The following is a 6,437-nucleotide window of genomic DNA, read 5'->3' on the forward strand; positions in this document are numbered from 1 at the left end:
CTATAAGTAAAGAATAAAGTCATCATTATATTTAAGCGTTCAAGGGATTACACTTCCCAGATATTAGGTTTACGTCTATATAAAAAGTTATTTAGACAATTATTTCTCATTGATGATTTTGTTCCTAACCAGAAAGTGCTGCTCATATGTAAGACTTCAAATCTTGCTCTCCAATACTGTAGAGCCCACCAATAGCTAAGGGAGACAACCAGCTATTGTTCTAAAATGATGGCTAAATTTATTTTCTCCCCCTATCTAGAAGCCTTTGAGACGGACCTGACACTGATTCTAACCACTCCACCAGCTATCAAAATACCTGAAAGCAAATCTGAATCCATCATTCTAGACTCCAGCCTTGGAAGACCAAAGAAAAATGAGGAGGAACCCAATAGAGGGATGCTTTTGGAAGCACTTGTCAAGAAATTCCAATGGATTCTTATATTAACATTTGAAAATTGCCCTGTTCTTTTTTCTAGCTCCCTGTCTAGAACTTGTAATGCTAATTACTCTTGCCTTTACTTCTCCTTCACATCTATTCACCAGTCAAGGACTTTCTTCTCCTCCTCGAGATAAGAGTTATGCAATTTGGGAATCTTTCAGATAAACCCACTGAAGGGGTACTCCAATTGCCTCAACCTGCGTCCCTGTTCAGCATGGAAGAAGCCAGAGTGGTCTGCGTCCCTATTCCCTAACGGCAATTTGGGTAACCTTTTCACAGGATGGTGTGATAAGAGTAGGAGGTAGGAACTGGCTAGGCAGTTAGGGTAAAAAGACCCCAAAGAAAAGTAGCCAGTTTCTTGGCTAAAACACAACGACCTTGGGCCTCTTAGCAACATACTCTGTTCCAAAGGGCAAAAATGTCGAAAGTATTTGGGAGCTTGTATCTAATCCTTAAAAGATTTTAGGGTTACCTCTTTGGGGGCGGGGGGGGGACTGCGGGGGGGGATGTTAGAGTAGCAAAAAGCCTCATGAAAAAAAGAAAGAAAGAATACATGAAGTTGTCAGAAAAAAGTGATTGGGGAGATATGGGAAGAGTTGGAGGGGAGGGAGTGGAGGTGGATTTGATCAAAACACCTTATACGCATGTATGAAATTCTCAATAAATTATTTATCAAAAAAAAACTCAGGCAGTGAGGGGCAGTGACCCTCCGCCTCATGCTTAGATAGTGTGCATGGTATGTGTCTATTAATACTAAGAATCATGTTGGTGAATAGTCCATTTGTGCTCAGCTAAAATATTAGAGGTTTTTGTTTGTGAACCACTGCCAAATGTGCCTCCCACTCTAGTACATGCAAAATAGATTTTTTTCCTTTAAATCTGCATCAAAAAGATTCCTATTCTCACTATATAGTTGGGCAACTGTAATTTGGGTATTAATTCTGTCATTCAGTGAAGAAGGTTTTGCAAATGTTTGCTTTTTCCCCCTCCTATGCCTCCACCAAAGTTGTTTGTGAGAAGGTAAACTAGGACCACACCAAACGCAGAGCCCTGCGGCACACCTCAGGAGGCTTCCTTCCAAGTGAGCTGTGCTTTAGGCTTCTCTCACAGACTACCAGTTCTCTACCATAACACTGTCTGACTCTTACTTATTCTATCCTCAACGCAAAACAAGAGGTTTGAGTAAATATCTCTTTCTTGGGTGTTGGACAGATGATGACTCAGTGGTTAAGAGCTAGTACTATTCTTGCAAAGGACCCAAGATCTGTTCCTAGCATCCATATCTGATGGCTCACAATTGCCAACTCCAGCTGCAGGAAATCCAATGCCTCTACCCTCCAGGAGCATTTGCACTCATGCACATAACTCCTACACTGACATACACAAAGATACATAATTAAAATAAAACAATCTTTTCAAAATCTCTTTCTTGGTTCTGGATTCCCAAGGCAGCCGCCTTGCACGATGGTTAAGCTAAACACATCCTTTCTGTTATTAGGATTCGTTGTAACTTTGATGAGCAACTAAACATCATCCACCCATGTGGCTCCGTTTGTTCCGAAATGAAGTCTTCCCTCATTCATTTGACAATGCTTAAATGTGGCCGTGAACATCCAGGTCCCTGTCTGCTCTCTTCATGTCATGATCACCAACGGTGATAGATTCCACAAAGCAAACCGGAAGTAACTTGGAGTAAGAAAGGAATCCAGCAATCAGAGAAGGGGTATTGAGAAGAGCCCCGGAGTGAAAGGAGCTCATTGTACCGGCAGAGGCAGGAGCAGGCACACAGGGGAAGCCAGTGCCATAACAAGGCGGTGAAAAAAAGCCTAGGAGGCCACGGGAAAGACTCTACATGCATATTTGCCAGGGTTTGTTAAATTATGGCGTTCTAGCCGCCCTAGAGAGGAGAGCGAGTGGGCTGGAAAAGGAAGAACCACGTGAACATCCAGCATCTGGATGGCTCAGAAGCCAGGAGTGTTTATTTCATGGTGAAAGGCTGCCCCCTGGAGAGAAAAGCTGTGCTGTGCACCTGAAGTGTTAGCGGTGTGTGTCCAGTTCTGCTGCAGAAAAATTAAAGGACTAGAAAAAACCCTGAGCGGTTATTCAACCTGTTCCGTGACTCTGAGCACTTAGGACACCTGCTACCTACGTGAGTGTAGACTTTTCTAGGATTGCCCTGTTACCTAAGGCCACAGCCCAGGGCCCAGACTTACTCACTGTCAGGAAATTGGTCTTTCCCTCAGCGTCCTCACATAGGGAAAATTATTCAGTGATTTTGAGTTAATTCTCCAGTTGTTTTAACAAGTTAAAGATAAGTTATTAAAAACAAATTTAAAGGGATGGGGCTATGACCCGGATGGGGCTATGTCCCACAGGCAGAGTACTTGCCTAGCATGTGTGAGACCCTAAGTTCTATCCGCAAGCACCATGAAAGCAAGAAAAAAGAAGAAAGTTTAGTAATTATTTAGACAGATATCAATTTATTTTCATATTTTTATTTTAATATAGTAAATATAAAACATGACATACAAAACTTATGTTTTGTGCTTATCAGTTGTTGTGAATTTTGTTTAGATGTTGGGGAATTTTTATATAAAATAAAATTTATTTAGGGACCAAGGAGTTGGCTCAGTGGGTAAAAGCACGTGCTGCCAAGTCTGACAACATGAGTTTAATGCCAGGACCCATGTGGTGGAAAGGAGAGAAATGATTCCCCAAGTTGTCCTCTGACCTCCATGTACTCGTACACACGCGCGGGCACACACACACACACAATTAAAATATAATAAATCTAATAAAAAATGTAATAAAATCTTACCTGTATGTGGTGGCACACACCTTTAATCCATGCAATTGGGAGGCAGAGGCAGGCAGATCTCTGTGCGATTGAAGCCAATCTGGTCTACATAGAGAGTTCCAGAGTTTCAGGCCAGCTGTGGCTACAGGGAGACCAAGGCCAAAAAAAAAAAGAAAGAAAGAAAATGAAACAAAACAAAAAACCAAGAACCACATTTCATGCAGTGCGCTACACAATGGGGTTTTCCTTGGCAATAGGGAAGAATGAAATTATAACTTTGGCAGGAAAATGGATGAGACTGGGGATCGTCATGTTAAAATAAGCCAATCTCAGAAAGACAAATAGTGCATGCTTTCTCTCAGTGTGGAACCTAGATAAAAATAAAAAGCCGTAAAAGCAGGGTTATTATTTGGGAAGAGGAAGAGGACTAGTGAGAAGGGGTGAGGAGTCAAGAGAAAGTAAAGTAGGGGTGCGTATGAGCAAAGTACAATGATACACGTATGCAAATGTCACAGTAAAACCCATTATTTTGTGCGGTACATGCTAATTTTTAAAGTTTTAAAAAAGAATGATTTCATAGCACTATATTGTGAGACATAATCCCACTAAGCTCCACGTTGATTTTAAAGTGTCAAAAATCCCTTTATAACAGTTTCTTAAAGAGAATGGGAGGGTACGCTAATTCAAAATTACTTTCAAAGAGTAAAGGAAAGAACCTTAAGATGTCTGAGGATTCTGAGTCATCAGTAGCCAGCATGCTTGAAGATCAGGACAAGTCTAAGAGCAAATCATGTCTACTTCAGGAGCTGGGGCGGCAGGAATCACTGAGGAACGGAGTAGTCTCTCTCCTTCTTAAAAAAATATTTTATAGCCGGACGTGGTGGTGCACACCTTTAATCCCAGCACTCGGGAGGCAGAGGCAGGTGGATCTCTGTGAGTTCAAGGCCAGCCTGGTCTACATAGTGAGTTCCAGGACAGCTGGGGCTACAGAGAGACCCTATCTCAAAAAGAACAAAAAAAATTATTATTTTATTTTATGTGTATGAATGTATTGCCTGCATGTATGTAAGTGTACCTGTGTCATGCAAAGCCCAATGAAGTCAGAAGAGAGCATTGGATCCCTGGAACTGGAGTTACATATGGTTGTTAGTCAACATATGGGTGCTGGGAATTGAACCTGGGTCCTCTGCAAGAGCAGTCAGTGCTCTTAACCACTGAGCCATCTTTCCAATTCCAATCTCTTGCCTTTCATGATTTCAGCTACTCATGGTAAACCATGGCCAAAAATATTCAATGGAAAATTCCATAAATTCTAAACTGGGGGCCACCCTGAGTAGTATGATGAAATCTCTCACCCCATTGTCCTGCCCAGGGCATGCATCATCCGCTTGTTCAGGGTAAATGATGTAGACATTACTTGCATCTTAGTCCCTTGGTCACATCTTGATTACCAGGTAAACTGTCACAGTATTACAGTGCTTATGTAGGGTCTGCGTTTCAGACATGCTGGGGGAGTGTGTTTGAAACTTAGCCCTCCTGGCTAAGAGGAAACCACTGTAATTCAAGGCAAGGATAGCAGGGAAAACTTCTCAGAGAACTGATCCTTTGCTGTGACAAGATGGCCCTGGTGGGGCATGTGGCAATGTCCACACACTCCTCCCAGGTGAGAGGGCTGTAACTGAAGCCATCTTCTCAAAAGCCCTAGTAGGTTTAATGTCAGGGAGGCTGTCTTCTCATGGCATCTTCACATGGTAGAAAAGACAGGATGAAAACTGTGTTCTCACTCAGCAAAAGAGATGTGCTTTGGTGAGTGTGTGCCCTTTCAAAATCCAGTCACCAGTGTGACAGTGCTAAGAGGTAAACCCTTAGGAGACCATGCAGAGATGGGGCAGAGCTATTCAGCTAGGCACATGCTTTTCATCCCAGCATATGGGAGGCAGAGGCAGGTGGAGCTCTGTGAGTTCAAGGCCAGCCTGTTCTACATAGTGAGTTCCAGGCCAACTGGAGCTACAGGGAGACCCTGTCTCAAACAAACAAACAACCCGCCCCCCCCAAACAAAAACAAAAACACCAAAATAAATAAATAAATAAATAATAAGCTATTCAGCCCTTTATATGATTTCCACATTCTCTTATCCGCACACCCCACAAAAAGATCCTAGCATTTGCAGTGTACAAATGGAATTCAGAAGGGAATCGTTGCCCTATAGGTGATGCGTATCATCTCGGCTATTCACACCTTAGCAAGAAATAGTTATTAGGTCTCTACCGCAGATGGATAGGGAAAAGCTTAGACCCTAGAAACTTACGGATCCCCTGAGGAAACCACTGTCTAGGGTCCATACAACATTCCGCTTTTATTTTGCTAGCCAGGCGAATTCGGTTCCAAGTTGTCACCAAGGAAAAGAAACTCCGCCCAGCCGGCCTGCCTGGACACTCCCCTTCCGCGAGCTAGAAGGACTGCAGCAGGCTCCAGGCTCTTCCTCCCCGATCTGCATCCCATCTGGAGACCGAGCTGCTCAGCAGTGGGTAAGGCCCATGGGTGGTGCCCGGAGATGGCGAGGGCGGGAGAGGCCAGACCTCTGCAGGAAGATCCTGAAACCACGGGTCCCTGGGACACTCTCACCCCGGCAGCAAGAAGAGACAGCCCCACCCCCCCGGGGGGGCTTCGCGACAGACCGCCTACCCCCATCTCCACCCTGTGACCCAGCAGGAGCAAAGTCAGGCGGGGAGCAAAGCTGGAGATCCTTCGACCCCTAGGGATCTTCAGCTTCCCTTGCTGAACCCCGAGTGGAGGGACAAGTCCCAGAAGGGCGGATCCTTTCAGGAGCCTGGGAGAAAGGAGGGATGCTAAAATGCTCTAGACAGCACGGAGCTGACTCCACACACTCTCCAAGCTGCCAGTGCTTTGTCTGTGCTTGGACAAACTGAGGTCTGCGCCCAGATGAACTCAGTTAGTGGGTGGCCCATATGGAACCCTAACCTGCGCCTAACCCATTGCAAAAGGGACAGAGGACAGCGTGTCCCCCACCCCCCAGCCTGATGCTGGACTTGTGAGATTCTCAAAGTCGTATCACTTAGGCCAGCTTTGAGACTGGAAGCTTGACTTCAGGCATGGGCTAGCAAATCTCAAAAATGAGAGTGAGGGGCTGGGGTCCTGGCACATGCCTTTAATACCAGCACTTGGGAGGCGGGGGTGGG

General features: G+C 44.7%; 1 protein-coding gene across 1 annotated transcript in view; it reads left to right on the forward strand.

Moving 5' to 3' along the window:
- The first annotated feature begins 5,671 nt into the window (after positions 1-5,671).
- Serpinb1 (serpin family B member 1) overlaps positions 5,672-6,437 on the forward strand; it is a 29,178-nt gene continuing 28,412 nt past the window's right edge. The window contains exon 1 of the mRNA XM_008836667.3: positions 5,672-5,765. The gene's annotated coding sequence lies outside the window, so the exon portion shown is untranslated. The remainder of the gene's footprint in view (positions 5,766-6,437) is intronic.

Source organism: Nannospalax galili, unplaced genomic scaffold, assembly GCF_000622305.1.
Source record: "Nannospalax galili isolate Female #2095 unplaced genomic scaffold, S.galili_v1.0 scaffold737, whole genome shotgun sequence".
Lineage (NCBI taxonomy): Eukaryota > Metazoa > Chordata > Mammalia > Rodentia > Spalacidae > Nannospalax > Nannospalax galili.